Here is a 22,636-nt window from a genome sequence, read left to right on the forward strand (position 1 = left end):
TGGATTAATTAATTGCGTTAAACCTATCAGGACTACCTGCCTAAAATTCTTTGCCTAGTACATCAGGAGAAAAAAATTACTTTGACTAAGTAGAGAATACGAGTTAAAGAATGTAGGTATTAAATTATCTGTTACCTGAAGAGATTTCTTTTGTTAAAAAGAAAAGTTTTAGATTTAAGGTAGTCAATAGCAAGAAAACCTGCCCACCTATGCACATGAAAATTTTTCTGGAATTAAAAATAAATGGTTCATAAACGCAAGCAACTATATATAATTAAATTATATTCAAATTCTTTTAAATTACATGATATCAATTAAATATATTGAAAACAAGGCGAAAAGATCCAGTTAATCCTAACGTTCTTGGTTATATGTGACTAAAAATGATAACGATAACTTGCTAATGATAGTTGATTTTAAATCAAAATTTTTGAATAGGAATTTAGCCATTCTGATGTACATATATTATGTCACTTTTACTGTATCTTAAAAATATGCATGAATGAAAAAATACATTTATTTTATAAGAAACGTACGATTTTATTTATAATACATATGGTTAAGATTGCTATTATTGTTTTAAAAAATTCTATTTTTTAGAGCACATAGTGAAAATCGTGAAAGATAAAAGGTTTTCCTGGTTTATCTTTTTATCATTGCTTGTAAGTACTAAAAAAATATTTTCATCAAGACAACAAAGTATTCGACATCACTTTCTTTCAAATTTTTCCTGTCTAACCGATGGTGTACGATTATATTTAATTTATTTAAATTTCTTTTTGACAATTTTTATTTAAAAAATCAGTTATCATTAGCATCACTACGATCACTTTCAATCGCCAAGCTTCTTAATAAACCATCGATCAATTTTGCGAAAAAATGCAAATCAAGTTAAAGATTCGTAACATTTGGATGATTTTAAAAATTGTTGTCGGATATATCGCATGGAATAAAAAGCGAAATTCTATGATGATTATTATGATTGCTAAGAATATATTTGAAAATATTTTTTTTAATATATCTATGTGAAATGTTGAAAAAAAGTATCTGAAAATTGCCTTCTCATTGCAATTACACATTTGAACAAGATTTTAAGAATATCGGTTCAATAGTGGGTTAAAAATTTATTTTAAGATTTGACCCAAATAAACAAACAAACAGAGAACATCCGATACAGTCAACACCCAGTAGTCCGGGGGCGGAGCCAGGTTACTCTGAAATAGAATTTCAGATGATTTTTTACAGAACAGTGGAATAATTACTGTTACAAATCGTAATCATCATACAAAATCGTCTACACAGAACACAAAAAGGAAAAGAAAGATAAATAGAATAGTAACAAGGAAAACAAATGTTATCTGCTAAATGAATCTACCAAAAAACAAAGATTCTAACTAACTTTTTCACGAGAGTTTGAACTCAATGATATTGTTCAAACTCTCTTGCGAATATTGCTCTTTGATATCATTTATAACTTAGATTTTCACTTCTAAATATTAATTTAATTTTCGCAATCAAATGAACTTATTCTCCAGAAGAAACTGCCTGAAAATCCAGGTAATTTGTTAATATTATTTTTTAATTATGATATAAATATGATAAAGTTCAGCGTTTCTCAAACTTTTTTCAAGTGGGTACCACTTCTGTAAATTAGAATGTTCTGTTGATTACCATATTTTTGTCCATCTTCGAATGCAATTTCTGAGCACACGTTACTAGCAGTATGTTTATATTTTTTAAAATACAGTTAATTGAAGTTAATATAATTTGATATTTGTATTAATTAAGAAAGTAAATGAAAGGAAATTTATATTGGTTTAAACTAATTCAAGGCTATTAGAATTTACTTTAATGAGATAAGTTTACCGATTCTTGCACAGGTATTCTGTGTTTGGATCTATGCTGGGAGGCTTTAGTTTGAGATAGGCACATAAATCAAGTCGATTTTCGATACTTCGTTTTTGTTTGAGTTAATGATGAAAAACCATTTAGCACACAGATATGTAGAAGAATTTCTAATAGAAATGGATTATCTAATATTTTAAATTACCATTCTGCAATTACTGACCATAAGGTCCAAAAATTAAGTTTACTTTCTGCTTGGAATTTCGCAAGTCTTCTTTTCATTGTAAGTTTATTGCTGTTGTTATGATTTATCTCACTTGTCTGTTAGTAACATCAGAACAAGCCCATGAAATTCCTTGTGGTAGGCACTATACATTTACAAAGAACCATGCCCCCTCCGGGATTCGAACCCGGGTCCTTTGGTGCGGCAGTCAGAGTCGCTAACCATTATCCTTGTTAGGCAGCTCATTTTAAGTTTTACACAAAAAAATCACAAATCTAAAAAGTCTCTTGAAAACATATATCACCAGTTCAAATACAATCATAATAAATCTGATCGTAAAGTTCAAATGCACATAACTACTTTATTCCACAACTAAGCCGCAATAAGTTACCCAGATTCGATTTAGAACATTCGCATTTTCTCTGAGGATCACATAGGGACCTGATAAAGATAGAACCCTAATAAAATAATTTTTTTTTAAATTCAGACTCATTTTTATTAATCATTGTTCAAAATAAATTAAGGTAGATGGGATGACTAGATGCAGGTACCTATAACATTTTCTCTCTTAAATGCCTAACAACCCACATTTCATTTTGCTAATTAAAATACATTCACACTTTGAATAATTAACAATTTATCCCTTTAATATATTCTACTATATTTATTTAGTTATCATTAGACACTGAAATTCATTCAATTACTAAAATTCCATCTTTCTTTTAATTATTATCATTACTATTATTTTATCGAATCCTATCAAATTTATTACAAAAAAACCTTAATTTTTTTAAAAAAGTGCTTTCAAAGTGCTAGGTACCAATAACCAATAACCAACTAATTACCAATAACCACAAATCAACAAACAATAACAAAAACTATGCTCAGGTTTGGCGATCAACATTAGGAAGGATCAGAGAGTTAGTCCACTATTTCTTTACACAATTCGTAAATGCCGCCGAATACTTAATTGCTGCAAAAACTAAGTCTGATGACTGCCCTCACTAAGTTAGCTTCATTCATACTTCATCATTCGAGCACAACAATTAGCTGAGTTCCAATTTTCGCACAGACTGCCTTCCCCTACAATGGCACAGAAAAAAGACCAGCTTTTGGCGACTTCCGAAATTTTAGAACTTCTGTCACTGAACCAATGATGTAGGAAGAACAACGAACCTGGAAACGGGATCGCAAATTTAAGATCGTCCACGCATACAGACAACCGTTTAGATACTCCAAATTAGGCTTCGAAGAAAATTGCAAGCAATACCTTAAATAAGTCTCAGACAAGAGGAAATGACGCTTAAGCGCTTATTAATTTTTTTGAAGACCTTCGACGAGACATAGGCAAATTTCTCCAAGGAGAATCTCGTCAGGAAAAACGCGGGCTCTGGCCTTTTGCCCCATCTTTAATCGCCGATAAAATGTTCTCCCGTCGTGGGACGAAGAAAGCTTATTTATACGAAGACAGCTGGAACTTGGTCAGGTCCCCGAAGCTTGCAAGCCACAAAAAGGCTGTATTTTATTTTTATTTATTTATTTCCGTTTTTTATACGATTAAAAAATCCTCTTTTACAACTTTTAAGATATCATTAAAAAGTTTAAAATTACTTGTCTTCTCAAAAATGAAGACCGCCTCTAAGTTTATCATTGGCTCGAATTAGTTACAAATTAATCTCTTATATCCATTCAAATCCTTTTTTTAAACTCTCTCCAATCATCGATAAAAGGGTAATAAATTACAGCCACTTTTCCAAGAAAAGTGTAACCCACTTCAAAAGTGACGTGCCCTGTTCTCAGGCAAAATTTCAAGGTATTGTTGCGTTTTTCTTTCTTTTCTAACATCATTTGTTGCGTTATTTCCTTCCTTCACGTTCGTACGGGGTTCGTGTAGATTTGGAGTGAATGGACGACACTTTATTAAGTATCGAAACACACTTTATTTGCCAGTATTGTCAGGACAGCTCCAAAACATGTTTCACAGTCGTCGAAGATCTACTGTAAGCACGCTGACACGATCAGCGACACAGCCTTCAGGTTATCAAGCTATCACGGTGGAGACAGCTTCCTGCAAAGCAACCGACTCTGCTTGGTCGTTCTCGGAACTCCACGTACTCTCGAGACTCTCCACGCTACAACTCGCGATGCACTCGACGACACACAAGAGTATAACTCCTGACTCTTCGGTTCAGTCTTTCCCGGAGCTCAACACGCTCTCTCGACGATGCACTAACCGCGATACTCTACGAGACTCTTTCGGTGCACTCGACGACCCACTCTGCACTCGCTGGCCGGCTGTCAAAGCCATCGCCTCCGCAGGGATTGACTCGCTAGACGAGACACACACTTCCTCTCGATGAAGCACACACTGACTGACTGCGGACCAGCAGGGTTTATATAGCATCCGGCTTGTGTTCGGGAACATTCTGGACTAAACCGGTAAGAATTCGTTCCAGAAAGTTCTCCAACCGTCCATGGTATATCGCCAATTTTGTCGCCAAATGTGGCAACCCTGCCCTTCTTGCTATTTATGGCAACCCTAAGACTGCTTTGCGGGGAAGCCATCTCACCGCGCCTTTACATTTCGTAACAGTATGTTTTCAACCGTGTTTCGGTCAGAGCTGTGACAAAGTCAGTAATAAACAAATCATAAAAACCCCAAACGAAGCCAAACTTTTGCGCCTTTCACGAATGAAACACGTGATCAGTGTTGAAAGTTAAGGAGGAACTAACTTTTCGATTGATCTTTGACCCGAAGAGCATGGGAAACTATTCTCTGTATTAGCCATACTACCCTAATCAGCCAAAATTCTTACTTTTTGTGTTGCGCAAAGGTTGATGACTCCCTTTAAAGACCTTTAGCTTAAAACTAATTAAAGTCTGGTCAGAAGCTATGTAAGGATTATGTTAATTTTATTAACAGTTAAATTTTGAGTTAAATCTCCTTTCCTATCCCTTCTTAATTTCAACTTACCACTTCCGGCTGGAACGTAGTTTTAGAATCACGCCTGAATGCTAATGAGGAAGAGCGGTATTTAACCGCGAAGTTCTACTGTCTTAGTGAGAGAGATACCAGATATTCTGGTATCCGCCTTTTTGGGCTACTCTCTCGTAAGCTATTATTAGGCTCGGCCGTACTTTAGGCCCTTGATAGCTTTGCGGTCCATTTGCGTTAAGGGGCCAACACTGTTAGAATTTTTATAGCTTCGGCTATATCTTTTTGGTTAAGATTAGTTTAGCTTATTTCTTAGTTTCTTAAGTTGAAGCCCGAGTATCGGCTTTATTGTACAAATCCAAGATGGAGTTTTGTTAAACTTTAGTTCGAATAATAAAGGGTTATTTCACCCTTCTCACTTGTTGTTTTCTACCTCACGAACTTAAGAGATCTAGTTCTAAGATCTAGTTCTTACTAGTTCTTAAGATTTTTCACATTCATTTGTAACTTAAAAGTACACAGTGGAGAGTCCTACAAGCTTTTCTGCTAAGGTGTTTTTGCTGCATGTTTAAGTCTGACACATACTTTTCATTGATTTAATAGTTAAGTTTTCATAACAAAAACGAGCGTTATTTAAAATACGAGACATTTCTGTGCATTTGATCCAAATTTTTACTTCCGATAATATCATACAAAACATACATTTACCTGAATTTCGAAAATAATGTAATACAGTGTTTTAAAAATAAAGGCTGAACAATTAAAATATTCTTTGAGCGGTTAGGGAAAGTTAAAGAAATGAACAAAATATACATTCAAAATAAGTTGATTTTCGTCGCAACATAATTTATACAATTAGTAATATGTATTAGTATTATAGATAAACACAAAATATTGTGTGTGTGTGATTATGGCAAAGCCTCGGGGGCTATCTGCCTAAGAGGAGGGATGCCTTCGTGGAGGACTTTCTAAGGGAAACTGGCTCGTATACACGTTACACATGGGGAAAACCACGAAAACGCCCATGCAGCCAGCCCGTTCGCGGGATTCGAACCTCGGACCGAACTACCAGTGTTCAGCGACTTTACCGCTCGGCCGCTAGTGGGCACCACAAAGTATTGATTTTATTCCAAGGTATGTAACATATAGCATTGTCAACATATTTAATCAATTAAAATTGTTGCAAATGCTCACGAAAATGATGAATTTAATTTATTTCAAATCAAATGTCTTTTGAATTGCATCAGTTAAAGACGTAGGTCAGTCAGAAAGTTTGTTGCACTACTGTATAAATATGCTCCGTCTAAGACTATCTGGATGACACTTTGTGGTAACACTTCAGACATGTACCTTTATCGAGTGACGAAGCGGCTTCCCGGAGGCAAGTTTACTTTTTCTGATAATCAGTCGCAAACATGTCTCAACAGCTGCAAATAGCGTCCAAGTCGCATGAAGCGTATGGTGAAAATGCAATGTCACGTCAAGCTATCGCGAAATCGTGCAACATGTTTGAGAATGGACGTACAGATATTGACGACGCTTGATCGCGAGGGAAGACCATCAACTGAAACAAATTCGGAAATCGCCGCTCGCGTGAATGAATGCATTCTTGCAAACAGACGCATAACGATAGACGAAATCTCAAATAAACTGGATATTTCTCGTGGAAGTGTGCATAAAATTATTGCCGATCACCTTAAATTTCGTAAAGTTTGTGCTCGATGGGTGCCACGTCTATTGACGGAGGAACATAAAGGAAAGAGTTTTGAAAGTGCATTTGCATTTCTGCAACGTTACCAAACAGAAGGATATGAGTTTTTGGACAAAATTGTGAATGGAGATGAAACTTGGATTTACCACTTCTCACCTGAAACGAAACGCAGCTCGCTCGAGTGGAAACATTGCACTTCCCCGACATGAAGAAAGTGTAAACTGCAGTAAAGGTAATTATGACCTTTCCTGAAAGGTAATTATGACCTTTCCTGCTGCTTTCTAATATCACTGTTTTCCACAGAGAAGGCGTGGTGCATATAAATTTCATGCCGAAGGGTACCAGAATTCATGCCGAAGGGTACCAGAATTCATGCATCTTCTTATTGTGAAACACTGAAACGAGTGCGACCATCACTTACAAATCGACGGCCAGGTAAACTGGCGAACAGCATTGTGTTCCTGCATGACAATGCAAGACCACATGCAGCAAAACAAACGTGTGACCTTCTGAAAGAGTTTAGGTGGAAAGTGTGGAATCACCCTCCTTATAGCCCAGACCTTTCACCTCCTGACTTCCAAATGTTTGGTCCCATGAAACAAGAACTTTCAAAGCGACGGTACCATTCGGATGCCGAAGTGAAAGCTGCAGCCCAACAATGGTTATCGGACATTGGAACGGGATTTCTTTGCATCGAAAAACTTGTACCACGCCTCGGCAAATGCTTAATTAACGAAGGTTATTACGTTGAAAAGTAGATTTTGAATGGAACTTTAAGATATAAATAAAGTTTCTTGTAAAATTTTGCTCCTGTTTTGTTTTCTTAGGCAGTGCAGTAATTTAACAGTGTTAAATTAGTATGATATATCGAATAATTATAACTGTTTGACTAACCCTTGTACGTTATTAAAAGAAGTGCGATGATTGAAGGTATATAATTCACTATGATACATATTTTATGCATACTGCATTATACAACATTAATCTTTTTAATTGGTTCAATTAATTTTAATTGATTTTTAATTAATAATTGAGAATTTTATAGATTACATATTAAATTTATTTCAAACGAGTTATTAAAATTCAAAATAAAAATTTAAATTATTAAGAACTGATTCTATTGTTTTCAAATCACTTAGTTTTTAAAAATGATGTAATTATAGATACTTGTTTGCAGGTTGAATGCGAACACTCTGAAAGCTGATTATTTTCTAAGATGTCTGTAAAATAAGCTCTTATGTTTCGTGCATTGGCAACATCTGACTGGTCGCATGGATGATAAATGGGAGAGTAAGATAATAAAACGGCGCAACAAATTAGAACTCTTCCACAAGCCTTTCTAATATCAATGTACTAACATTTAAATTTTTATATGAGTCACTTGAGATAGCTTACTCCATTTAGATAGCTCATCCTCATTCTCCTAGAATATTTTCAGAAACAAATTCGATACGTAATATGCGTAATTGGTCTTACAAAAAACTATCAAAATTGTACACTTAAATAATTTTCAAACATAGAAAGGAACGAGTTAGATGATTCATTAAATAAAAAAATTCGAAATTTATTAATGTTTCTAGAAATGGTAATTTAAAACTAGTGTTCATTAAATCCTTTCTAAGTAAGTGAAAGATTGCTTTCAGAAATCCAGTTTTAAAAAATTGACAGACTGCATTTAGTAATACTTGTACACTTCTTATAAAATTTTAAATTAGTATGATATATCGAATAATTATAAGTGTAAAGGATTTTAAAGCCGTGATCCCCATCAGAATTTCAAACAGCTTTAAATTGCTTTTAATAAAATAAATTCAACTTGAAGATAACTTATTCGAAAAAAGAGCTCTGATAGCTTTTAAGGAAATATACAACCCCTAGGAAAATTTTCGTACATTTTACTAAACGGTATTACGTAGTTAATACTGTCGCAATCTGCAGGCCTACCATGCTTTATTCATTTCTTAATTTTTGTCCTGTTGGCATGGTGGTATGGAAGCTGGCTGCCATAAGTTTTGAAAAGGGTTCAAATCCCGAAGAATATATGTATCTATACTATTTTTAAGTATATAGTGTTTTTCTGGTATGATATGAAATGCATTAGTTATGTATTTAAAAAAATATTCTGAAAAATCAATCACTACTGAGCCATAAAATATTTACAATAAAAATATTCTTGCAGCTGATACAAATTAAGAAGATTTTTAATTCCAAAAAATAACTCTGTCACCAAAAAACCTAGACTTTCATGCTAAAAGTCTGCTCATGCCATCATTACTTCTAATAAATGGAATGATCCATTTATAAAAAATAGATCACTTCATTTGTTATCATCTCTGAAAATGAAACAATATTTTATAAATACCTGAAAGGCATTTTAAGTATCTACATACAAGAATAAATAAAGTTGGATATTGCCTGTCCCTCTTGCTTAATAAAATTGCAGTATCTTTAAATACCAACTATATTTTGAACTAGACGGAATTACATAATTACGGCAAAAAGTATATCAATACTCATTACACATTATTAAGAATGCCTTCGGAAAGGATTCTGTACTTTAAATTAAATTTCTATTAATGTGTTTCTTAAATTGAAGTACACTTTACAAAAATCAAGAACGCTATATACAGCCAGGTCCGCCCAACATTGGCAAAATTAAGGCTTGCTACTAATGTTTCGCGGCTTTAATTATTCAACCATTGATGGTCCTTATACTTTGAAATTTATTTTTAGTGTTAGCAAACTTAACAGTAAAACCCTTAAAATAAAAATTCCAAGTTAAATTGAAAATAAAACTTACTTTTTAATATCCTGCACTTATATCCAACAAAAGATTATCGGGTCAGTTTCACTGACTTCTAAAGATTGGTAGCATTTTTTCGCAAAGCGTCTTTAGATCCCAAGTACTTGTTTGTGTAATGATTAACTTTAAATTGTTTTAAAACGATGAAAAACAAAGCCAACTAATTATCGAAACCATTTAGGCAAATGGGATTGGATAACGGAAAATGCAACGCACCCTGATTTGGAAAGCCATTTATTACAGTTTTTCCTTGTCTAGACTTTCTTCATAAGAAGCGTTTTCGATATTGCATAATTTTAACAATAACTTGTGTTTTTCCTTAAAAGGAAACTTAGAAACGTGGGGTTCTACGAACAAGTTAATCATTTCTGAGTTGTATAATGATCTTTGATTCTAAAAGAATATAATAAAGCAGGAGGGAGCAAAAAAAGAAACGTTGAAATCAATAACTTATTAACATTGGAAGATTTCAACGATAGATGCTATAAATTTGAGTTCACCGGAAGTGAAATAATTACTATAATATTCCACCTATAATGCATCTGACGCGGAACATTTTTAAGAAAAATGGTGAACTGATGCAGGAATCTGAAATAAATATCACAGTACGTTAAAAAAATCCCGATATTTTATTAAAATTTCTGTGTGACAAGAATGGAAAACATATCATTAAAAAATTTCGTTGGATCAGTTTGGTGCCGCCTGGATGCTGCGCCCGGGGACAGATGTTCCCCTTTGCCCCATCCTAGCTATGCCACTGATTAACAGAAAATATTATTCGCTATAACCTGGAAATCCTCACTTAAGGTAGAAATAAATGCATACTGGCACCTTCGTATATATACATAAAACAAACTGACACTTGAAGAAATAAGGCAAATTTTCACTTATAGGCTTCTCTAGGAATTCAGTCTAAGTCGGATATGTGACGGGTAGATCCTCATCCTGATTTCTGTTTGAGTCTGGTAACTAACTTGTCGTGTGGTGGCTTCTTTTGCTTCTGGACTCTCCCTTTTATTCTCGTCGACTTCCTTTCTCCTCCTTAATATTGAAGTGAAGCTGGGCTCTTCCATGGAAGCCTCTTTCCGGTAAGTGGTCTGCACCCTCTGGCTGCCGTTCATCTTTCTTTCTTTCCACCGACAGCGAGGCAGCCGGTCTACTGGGTAGTTAGCATATCGGCCAGGTAGCCCCGCTGACGGAAATAACTTGAACAAAATAACACACTTATAAATACATATTGTGCTCAAGACGACTGCTGGGGGCAGTGCAAACAAATGCTGGACGAAGACGATAGTGCATCATGGAAGAAGGGGGCATTGCTGGTGAGAAGAACAATTTCAGTTACATATTTACAGAGTTATGGATAGGTGGTTACAAATACTAAAAGTAATAAGAAATAAAATACTAGAAAGTGAAATAATACATAAAATAAAAAAGGCAAAACAGTGGAAACAATACATAAAATAAGGCAAAATACATAATTCAAGGTTCATAATTCAAGATTTACAGTTCAAGGAGATAAATATATACAGGGAATAAGAAAAGCCGAATAAGCTAACTTAAGATAAAATTAGTTCACTACAGGTACGAAGCATACAGGGGCTGTGCTGGTGACGAGGATGGTAGCTGAGAATTACTCCAGCCTGTCTGAGATTTTGAGTGCAATGTTTATACAATCGCATATGCGTTTCAATGCATTGCGATTTTTTGAAGTAGCTTCGGACCATGCATGGATGTGGTTTGCTACTGGTTGCCTAAGATGATATTTGGCGGTCTCTCTGCAAGCGAACAGATAGTGGTCCGGATCTCCTACCTTCCCGCATGAGCAATGCTCGTTTTCGCGTCGTCTGAAGCGATGCAGGTAAGTCATGAAGGGACCAAAAATCTGTAAACTCTTCTGCCGGCACAAAACTTGGTGAGTTGGTGCTCTTCCTCAAAGCGAAAAAAGACCCTAATGTATCAACGTCTTACCGGCCTATTTGCCTTCTTCCTGCCTTGGGTAAAGTGCTAGAGAGAGTCGTCCTTCAAAGACTTAAACACTATATCCTGTCTGGACAAAGCATAAATGACAAACAATACGGCTTCATTCCTGGCAGATCGGTAAATGGCAAACAATACGCGCTGCAGCACCTACGAAAATTAATAGCAAATAACAGAAGAAATAACCAACATTGTCTTATTATCTCTGTGGACATACAGGGCGCTTTCGACTCGTTGTAGTGGCCCGATGTACTGAAGAGATTACAGGACATGGGTTGTCCTAAGATTCTCTTTGACCTTATTTACAGCTACCTAAGTGATCGCAACTTACAAGCCACTACGGACGCAGGAGTGCACTCACGTTCCCTCAATAGAGGCTGTCCTCAAGGATCCTGTCTGGGTCCACTGCTCTGGAATCTTGTAGCGGACACAGCGCTGACTCTCTTTAACACAGATCCTCACACGGAAATACTGGCTTATGCTGATGACTTTTTGATGGTAACCAAAGGGCACAGCCGTAACGCATATGAAACTAGGGCGCAACAAGCAATGGACAAGATGGCCAAATGGGCCAATGACCATAAGTTAATTATTGCCAAATCAAAAACCCAAGGTATGCTTATTTGCCCAGGTAAGCGCCATCGAAGAACTCCATGCATCAACCTTCATGGAAAAAATATTAAAATAGTCAGAAACTTGAGGTACCTTGGAGTTATAATTGACGACACATTCACATGGATGCCACATTTAAAGGAGGTCAAGGCACGACTTCACAGGATATTTCATTCCATGCTCAGAACAGCAGCACCAACAGGGGGAGTTTCTTCGAGGATGCTTAAGACGTGGTACTCTGTAGTTGCTGAACGTATTGCACTGTATGGGGCCTCCATGTGGGGCATAACGATCACTACTAAAATGGAGAATCTGCTACGCTCAGCACAAAGACCATTCCTCCTAAGCATTACCCGTGGATATAAAACCTCGCCCACAAATGCTCTAAACGTGATTTCAGGACTACTGCCTCTGCATTTCTTAGTTCAGCGCGAGAGTGCAATAGTGCGAGTGCTCCGATTCAAAGAGACAATAATTTTATGGGATAGGACTTATGTTTATACTGACTATGAGAAAAGCATTCCTGAGCCACCTTGCCACCCGGCCGAATTCAACATCTCGATTAACTGCAGGTCACCAACGTGATTCAACGCCACTGCAATCTACACCGATGGTTCCAAAGAAGAATGTGGCACCGGTAGCGGATACTGTGTTCTACTTGAGAACCAGATCTTAAAGACCTGGGAAAGAAAGCTTAAGCACCACAACTCAGTTTTTCAGGCTGAACTAATTGCATTAAAAGCTGCACTTGTCTACGCACTGGAAAATAACTATTCCAGTATATATTCAGACTCAGCCTCTAGCCTCCAGGCAATCCAAGGCACATGTAAAAATCCACTCGTCAGGGCCATACAAAAATTCTTTCTAAGAACACCTAAATACTATAGGCCTGAACTCCAGTGGGAACCTGCCCACACTGGAATACTGGGCTGCCGTTCATCTGTATTTTTTTTGTTCGCTGGTTATTTTAGCTTTCTGTCGTATCGATTTATCTTTCGGCGGCCGTTTATAGTGTAGATCAATGGTCGCCAAACTTATGAAGCTTCTGAGCTACCACAAAACTGTATATAACAAAAAAAACTGAAACTGAATTGTACATGAGAAAGAAACTGAAGTACAATTAGTGTTAAATAACAAAAGTAATAACAGATTTTTTTTATCATACGTATTAACTTTAGTGAGAAGGATGGAATTTTTTTTGTCATCGAAAAATTTATTCATTTTGCGAGGAATTCATTTGCTAGGAAGTGGCTGCATTCGAATACAGTTGTTCATTCTATATCAGTGAATGGTTCAAGTGTTCATGGGTGATGTCTGAAGAAAAGCAAAATTCTGCAGCCAAATCGGATCTTCTAGTTCCCGGAACGATTCGCCTCGTTCAAAAATTCTACTAACGCAGCAAGCAACTCTTGAAAACGTTATAAAATTCTGCCTCTACTCAATCAACGAAATTCCGTATGTAGCACTAAATCACCATACCGACAGTCCAGTTCATCAGTCAGTACTCCGAACAAATGTCTCTGAATTGCATGTGCTCTAACTTTGTTCGCTATTTTTATGACTGTTTTCATTAAATTTTTTATACTTAAAAACTTTCCAAACAGTGGCTCCTGATATATTACATAATGGTAAGACATAACTTTTGGAAAGCTGTTGTCCTTATGAAATATGATTATGAATCCATTCTCTCTGCCTACAATTGCAGGAGATCCATCAGTTGCTAAGTCCACCATTTTATTTATAGGAATATTTTCAGAGTTGATAAGATCGTTAACAATTAAAAATATCGCCTGTCCTGTAATGCGTTCTGTTAATGGTCTAATCTTCATAAGGTTCTCTCTTACTTCGAAATTATCAAAAACCATTCTTACAAAAACGGTCAGTTGAGTTGTATCAACTATATCAGTCGATTCGTCAAGCTGCAAGGAGAAAGAGCTGCAGCGATAAAAGTCAGATGTAAGTTGTGAGGTAACGTCAGAACTTATAACCTCTGTCATTTTCATTACTGTATTTGCAGAAAGCTGTACAGATTTAATAACAAACCTTATCTCAGTTTTATTTTTGAAACGATCAAATAATGCATCAGCAGCTGATTATTTCACCGTCTTCGTATGGCTCCTTATTCTGTGCAACAATATTTGAAACTCGGAATGACGCCTCAGCTGCTACTTTATTCTTGTTTAATAGTTTTAAAAACGTTTATTGTTCAGCATTAAGTTTAGATATTAACTGCCTTGCCTTTTCTTTTCTTAGGGCAGAATTCAGTGGAAAATCCATTTCGATCCCTAAATGAACGGTTTGGAAGTGACATTCGACATTCCCTTTCTTCCCAACTGATGTACCTGTATAGCACGGTGTAATGAATTTTAAAGAAATCTCGTCATTTTTGAACGAACAACCAACTTTATTAGTCAAAACTTACAGAATAGCTGAAAAGCATTTTTAAGCACGTGCATCGTCTGCGGTAATTTTTATTTCTTAGTGGAATTATGTTGGTAGCGTAGCAACGCAAATACGTTACAGTCTTAAATTCTTTCCCTCACAAGGAACTTTTCGAAGAAAAGGTTTTTTTTTTTTTTTTTTTTTTTTTTTTTTTTTTTAATACATTAATTATTTTCTTTTTACAAGAGAAAGATATTAAAACATATCTGTATCAAATAATATAATTAGATATCTGACCAAATGAATACAAGTGCTTTCAAAGAAGCATTATAAATAAACATCTAAAATGTAATATTACAAAAATTTAAACAATAAAGTTATAAACTTCCTAGAATGTATATTTTTAGTTGTGAGATGTTTGGATACAACTACTTAAACTGTCAGCATGTTGATGATACTTCCCCCTTTCTATGCGCAACATCGTAGTTAAAAGGTTGTAAGATCAAAGTCCATCGTAACAGTCTAGGATCTAATGAGGTCCCATCTAGGTAGAATTTTAACTTTTATATTGAAAAGGCAATGACAGCACACTCCCTTTCGATTGTACTGTACTTCTGTTCAGTAGGTGAAAAGTTTTTGCTAAGAAATATTATTGGATGTTCTTCGCCTTTAGCATTTATCTGTGATAACACAGCGCCAATACCAATATTCGAAACGTCCTACTGAACGATAAATGGTTGAGAAAAGTTTGGACTGTATAAGACTGGATTTTGTGTTAACCGTTTCTTGAGTTCATCAAAAGCGTTTTGGCAGTCATCAGTCCAATTTATGGTTGATTTGCAAAATTTTCCTTTTAACAAATCTGTCAGTGGTGCAGAAATCGCAGAAAATTCAGAAATATACCTTCGATAATACCTAGCAAGTCCTAAAAATGATCGGACTTGTGTTTTCGTCGTAGGTGTAGGGAAGTCCTTTATGGCTTGTATTTTTATTTCTGCTGGTCTGCTTTGACCTTGTCCTACTACATGACCTATATATTTGACAGTCGTATAAGCAAACTGACATATCGAAAGCTTAATATGCAGTTTAGCAATTTTCATAATCAAAATAACTTCTAAGTGTTTCAGATGTTTTTCCCAGGTTTGTGCGAATACTGCAACATCGTCAATATAGGGTACAGCAAATTCTTCACAGTTTCTTAATAATCCTGCCATCAAGCGGCTAAAATCATATGGTGCATTTTTTAGCCCGAAAGGTAAGCTTAAGGGTTTAAATATTCCAAAACTTGTCACAAAAGCATCGTAATGCTGTGCTCGTTTAGTTAGCGGGATCTGCTAGTAACCTCGATTAAGATCTAGAACAGTTATATATCTGGCAGATGACACTTTTTCTACTAAATGTTTAGTGTTTGGCAAGGGAAAATAGTGTGTCCTAGTTGCCTTGTTCAAGCGACAGTAATCAATGCTGCTTCTTTTCCAGGAACTTCAACCAGTATGAGTGGAGAGGTAAAATCGGATTTACCTGGTTCTATTAGTTTGAGTTTTACCATCTTTTCTACTCCCGTTTTTAAAATCTCGGTTTGTCTGGCAGACATCAGATAAGATTTTGCGCATATTGGTCTTTCTGCTTCTAATTTTATATCATGTTTGGTAAGGTCAGTGCATCCTGGTTCATTAGAGATAATACAGGAATACTTGTATATCAACTGCTTTAAATCTTTTCGTTGGTCTTCAGATAATAGTGAATTCAACTGGATGCCTTGCAAAACTTCAGACATTTCAGTATCTGCGCTATAATTTAGACTCGGTATTTTATCTTCATAGCCGTTTATCCTGTCTTCTAAATATAGCAAGTTTATATTTTCTGCTCACTGAAAATACGGTTTCAACAAATTAATGTGGTGCACCTGAGTTTTATTTTTCTCGGGAAACTCGGCTACACAATTTGTCTCTGATAATTGTTGAATTATTTTTTCCAGGACCTACCCATTTAATTGATAGTTTGTTTGGCTTCGTTGGAGCTACAAGTAGAACTAAGTCTTCTTCTTGTAATTAACGTTCTACGGCTTTGAGATCATACCAGAGATTTTGCCTTTCTTTGGCTTCTTCCATATGCTGGACAGCTATTTCTTGACATTTCCTCATTCAATTCATTAGTTCAAAAATATAGTCCACTACTGTATTTTCATCCTATTCTTTACCAGATAATTTTTCATACAATAGCGTGATTGGACTACTTAAGCTTCTGCCATGAACTAATTCTGCGGGCGTGAGTAGTGGTTCGAAGAGCAAATAAAGCGTGAGGTAATTTTATCCCAGTCTGAACCAGATTCTAGATATAGGATTCCAAGAATTCTTATTAAAGTTCTATGCATCCTCTCTACAGGATTGCTTTGCGGGTGGTAAACAGAACTTCGTACAACTTTAATTCCAAATTTTTCTAGGAAATTCGATGTCAGCGCACTCGTAAAAGATGTAAATATTTCTGTGCTAAATATGAAATATTTCTGTGATAACAGGGAAAATTTTCAAAGGTGCTTTGTTTTTGTCTTGCGGCTTTCCAATTCTTTGACATTTGTCACAAGTTTTAACAAATTCTTAACATTTTTGTAAAAATTTGGCCAATAAAAATTTTTGAAAAATGCATCTTTAGTGTTTGTTGTACCAAGATAGACTACTGTTTCTTCATGAGAAATAGTCATCAACTGTTACCGATATTTTTCAGGAACAACAATCAATAGTCTTTGTGTTCAATCACGATCTTCTCTTTTGAAAGAGAGCATTTAGCCTTTCAACATATACTTCGTACTTTTAGAAGATTTTATTTTAGCTTCTTTATAAACCGACTTCAATTCGACTCTCTCCTCCTGTTCTTGTATAAATATTTCTGGAGAGACTTTTATCAGATCTAATTCTGAACGTTCATATTTCACAGGAGGCAAACTTTCATTTTCAGTCAATGTGTCTTTGTCGTTAAGTTCAATTTCAGAATTTAACTCATTTTTTTTCCGTGTCTTTTAGTCGCCGCTGTTGAGCACGAGTTTGTATGGCATTTATCATATGAATTTGATCTTCTTCATCTAGTTTTGCTTCTTCAAATAATGCAGCGGTTTTGTTAAAGATACCTTCCTTGATCTAATGAATCTCTTAAGACTGCAGCTTTTGTTAGTGTATGACCAAGATCACATTCAAACTCTACCTCAGCCAAAGATTAAGCACACTGGATGTTCTTCCAGAGGTGTTCGTATCCACACGGTCTCGCCCGTATACGTGGAGGGCTGTGCATACTTTTGGTAAATTAAATCTAAAGTTGCACCGGTATCTCTAAGTATGGGCATTTTATAGCAATTTCTTTCCCTAGGCTGGTATTGTAAGGATCCTAAGTTTTACTAACGTTTATTTTATTTTAAAACTGTACTATCACTTCTTATTTTCTACTTCCGGCCAGAGGAGTTTTAGGAAGCAAGCCGCTTACCACTGCAGTTTTACGAGTTTTCACTCGGTTGCTGGTTGCCTTTAAGGCCAGAGGTTTAGCCCTCTTGATATTTGCAAACGTATTGTAGTTTCAGCAGCTCGGCGTACTACATACGTACCCTTTTTAAATAAAGGCCAGTCTTAGTGCTAGGTATTTGTATACTAATTCAAAGTTAGCTTTTAGTTAGAGTTTTAGATAGTAGTTTTATATTCTTACGTTCAGACCACAAGTGGTTGGTCTCTGTATTACAAAGTTCGGAAGTGCCTGTAAAGTATTAAAAATAAAGGATTTCGTATACCCTTCCTGCTTGTGTCGTCTGTTATACACAAATCTTGAACATAGCTTGAGTAAGCTACCTGTTCTTATTCAGGGCATACCATGTTTCCAAAGCAAATCAAGAGAAACACAAGTCCTGACAGTATATGAAGCCATATTATCCTTAAAACTATTTTTAGAAAATTCATTTGAGGGTACAATTTCATTGGATGCTACAGTTTCTAAATTCCTCTTGAGCTTATTACACCGAGGTCGAAGATGCGAGTAGGATCCGCATTCATAATAACGAGGTTGTCTCCGTTTCTCAAATTCCCTTTCATGAATTTTATTAGTACATTCTGTCCTAATTATAGGTTTAGAATTAAAATCTTTCCAGATTTTTTTAGGATTATGCCTATTATGATAACCACTTTGCATTTTCTTCACATTTTGATGACTTTCTTGTGTTCTTGAAGTTTCAAACCTTGTTTTCTAGGATTTTTAGCTCTGTTTAATACTGTCATATTCGTCTAATTTTTCTGCTAGCTCATATGGAGTTTTTAATTTCATCCATTGGTCGAGAAAATGATCCTTTACTTCCATGGGAACCCTATATTTAATTTGCTCGGTAACTATTAAATCTTTCAGATTTTCAAACATGTTAATTTCTAAATCCGTAATCCAAAAAATAACTATAAAGTTCATGAGCATCTCCAAGATATTTCAGGAGTCTTTTGATGTCGATAAAAGCACTGTTTCAGCTTTGCACTGTTAAGTTTATATCTTCTTAAGATTAGATTTTTCACATATTCGTACTTAGTCGCATCTTCAAATGGTTCTCTGGCTGACATATTGGAGATTTCGGTGGGTGAAACACCCAAAAGATAAGCCACCCAATCTTTCTTAGGAACCTGAGCCATTTCAGCTTTTCGCTCAAAATTTATCAAATATAGTCCCATTTCGTCCCTTTTTTCGTCAAACTTTGGAGTAATTTGTGACAACTAGATTTTGTTGCTCGATTTTACTATATTCGCTGTTGATTCTCTAGCTCGTATTACTTGATTTTCAATTTCAAGCCGCTTTATTTCCAATTTATATGGCCTTGCTTCTCGAGGCAGTCGTTCTTCTCTTGCTTCTTGAGCCAGGCATTCAGCAATAATTCGGTTTAGAATTAATTTAACTACTTCCTCATGGTAAAACCCCCTTTCAGTGATTAGTTTTTTTTTTTTTTTTTAATTTTTGAAACTTTACTAGTTAGCGGCCTTTCTTCACCTAATTCTTTGGCTAGTTCTATTAAATCTTGTTTTCTACCCTTGGCAAGAAATGGCATGTTTAGAAATAGAAAAATTCTTCGACAGCGTTTTCAAAATTAATGTTAAAAGGCTTTTAGTCAATACTCAAAAATGCAAATCAACGTGCTCTCCTTTCTTTTATTAGAAATTCATGTATGATACAACGGTTTTTTTTTTTTTTTTTTTTTTTTTTTTTTTTTAATCCTTAAAACACTTAATGCAATATGTGCTTTCCGATAAACAAAAATCGGCGAAGCTTGCTCTTTATAAATTATACTTGTATATCGTAAATAGTGAAGAATAAGTAGTAAATAGTAAAGTAAATAGAAAAGAATTCAAGCCTCTAAGTTGATTCACACAACAAAATTCTTGATTTGGGTCTCTAAAACAAGAGCTCAAAATTCGTAATAGAAATATTCTAATATCAACGTAATAAAGTTGCCACTCTAATACAAGAGCTCAAATTTCATATTAAAAGTTATTCTAATATTAACGTAATAAATTTGCTACTTTAACACAATAGCTCAAATTTTAAAAGAACATTAAATATTTTGACGCTTTGATCCAAAAGCTTAAATATAGAATATTGTTCTATTAGTCGAATTCAATAATAAGATGCAACATTTTCATGCAAAATGGCACAGTATTCATTAAAACTTATACTCACAAGTACTGTATTTTCTTTTGTTTTCAAATAACCATTGGTTTCATCAGTGTGCACTGGAAATCTCGCCATTTTTCAACGAACAACCAACTTTATTAGTCAAAATTTACAGAATAATCGAAAAATATTTTTATGCGCGAGCATCGTCAGCGGATATTCTTTGCGGATAATCGTCTGCGGTAATTTACATTTCTTAGTGGAATTATATTGGTAGCGTAGCAACGCAAAAATGTTACAACAGTTACAACAGTAAACACTCACATTTGTCCTTTAACTGGGTAAAGAAGTAATCGACTTCCCAATCTGAGTGAAAATGATAAGTTTTTTTTAATTATTATTTCTGTTTGAACACGCCATCATTAGAATAGACCTAGCTTAGCACTAATGCGTAAATCAAATTATCCAAGTTAGCAAATGTCTAATATACATATATAAAAAATATATAAGGTTATATAAAAATATAACCTGCACAATCCCACGCGTATACATTCAGCTATGAGATGAGGCTGACAATGACAATTTCTCGGGACAAACAAGTAGTTGTTGCCAACAGCGTCAGCTCAGTACAGTCAGCTCAGTACAGCCAACCGAAGCGCTAATGCGATGTACTAAAAATGTCCCCACGAGCTACTAGCAGTTCGCGATCGACGGTTTTGACGATCACTAGTGTAGATTTTGCCTTGACTGATCCGTCATTTTCTCATCACTGCAAGTTCCTTGTTGACCTTCTTCGTAGGGACTTTTTGCTTTTCGTGATCCTTCACCTTGCCGTTCTTTCTTACTCGAGTGGTCGCGATATTTCAGAAATCCTGAAACCTTTCCTTAAATCTTTGCATCTTTCTTGTAATTTCTTACTTCTTGCTCCCTTCCCCGAATCCTCCGTGACCTTTCTTTTTGAAGCATCATCCATCTTTGGCCTTTTTTTCCCTTTTTCAGTTCTGGAATCCTTCATTTTCACGAGCGGATATTGTGACATAGACGTCCCTTCTTGATCAAACGAATTTCTCAAAGGCCCTACCCCGATCAAGCCAGGCGATTCCTGCAATACCGATCTTAGTGATATTCAAAGTAATGTTTCAAATAACCATATATATTTTTAAATTCTAAGCTTACTTTCAATTCTGAAATAATACCAGTTATCCACTGTATATTTTCTTGCTGGATGAATTATCATCTTGCCCAAGAGTAAAGCAGGAAAGGTCAAGTGGAAAAAGCTTATTCAATAAGGGAGACCAGGGCTACCAGCACCAACAAAGGGAAGCTAGCAAAAAAACAAGAAATCCATCTGACAGACAAGCTTCCAATAAACTACATGATACTGTCAGGTCTCTTATCAATAAACAAATACAATTCAGCTATACAAATTATATTAATTCCCTTATTGCCGGTGAAAGTTCTAACTGGCGAATTATGGCAAGCCTGGTGAAAAGCTACCTAACTATTCCGCCCTTAAACAGTGTAAGAACAACATAATTCAATCATTTTCAACGCAAAAAATGCCCAGTTTACCAACATATTAAAATAAAAACTTACTGAGACGTGTTTCTGATTCCATTTTAAATCCATTTTACAATTCGTTTTGGAAAAAAAAAAGAGTCCTTTATTCTATGTGTAAGTGCAGATGCCACACACACACACACGAAAAAAAAAATCGTCCAAAAGGATACGGGAACAGTCGAAATTGGTATTTCCTTTGAATTATGATAGCCGAAAATTTTCGTGATTACGATACTTCCTTTACTTTACACAAAAAAGCAAAAAAAAGCTTTTAATCAATTCGTAAGGCACACATACATCGACCAGTCACTATTATGCTCGGCTATTCGCAGCAAATTTTCATATTCAAGTATAAGGAATTTTCTCGTTTTAAAACGGGGGAGCTGTTTTCTAGACGTGTGGGATTCCCCAGGTGAAACCATGAATAAAGAAATGAGCCGGAGAATCGCTAACACCAGGAATCCGGCTGATTCTCCAGCACGGCTGCTGCAACCAAACACAGTCCCAACAGGACCATCGCCAATCGAAATGTGGGACTGTTGAATTTGCATTGCTTAAAGTGGAAGAGAAAGCTAGTTCTAATTTTCTTTCTTTAATTTGTATTGCTTTTCAAGTTACTTCCTTGATTATCACAAAAAAGGGGGGAAAGAAGGGGGAAATCACCTAAGTTTCGCGGAATCTTTAAGCAACATCCACAGAACCCTGAGTCCCTTGGAATATAGTTTAAGAAATGTTGGATCAGATGACATGCTGCTGCCATCTAGCGGGCATTAATGATATCATTTTAAAACTGTAAATTTAAAACTTAAAAAAAAAAAGGAAATTAAGTTTTATACTACATTATTTAATGAAATAAAAGTTTTATTTATAGAGTATATTTATGAGTATGAATTCTATAAACAGTACATCTATACTTTAAGATTCTATATTATTTATCAGTTCTTTAAAAATGTAGTTTATCGA

At 35.3% G+C, this 22,636-nt stretch overlaps 1 protein-coding gene across 1 annotated transcript in view; it reads right to left on the reverse strand.

Moving 5' to 3' along the window:
• LOC118184409 (alpha-tocopherol transfer protein-like) overlaps window positions 1-9,672 on the reverse strand; it is a 71,565-nt gene extending 61,893 nt beyond the window's left edge. Inside the window, exon 1 of the mRNA XM_085823574.1 lies at window positions 9,515-9,672. The gene's annotated coding sequence lies outside the window, so the exon portion shown is untranslated. The remainder of the gene's footprint in view (window positions 1-9,514) is intronic.
• Between the last annotated feature and the right edge of the window lie 12,964 nt (window positions 9,673-22,636).

Source organism: Stegodyphus dumicola, chromosome 9 (assembly GCF_044657685.1).
Source record: "Stegodyphus dumicola isolate Sdum_Otavi_A_Nest chromosome 9, ASM4465768v1".
NCBI classification, from domain to species: Eukaryota; Metazoa; Arthropoda; class Arachnida; order Araneae; family Eresidae; genus Stegodyphus; species Stegodyphus dumicola.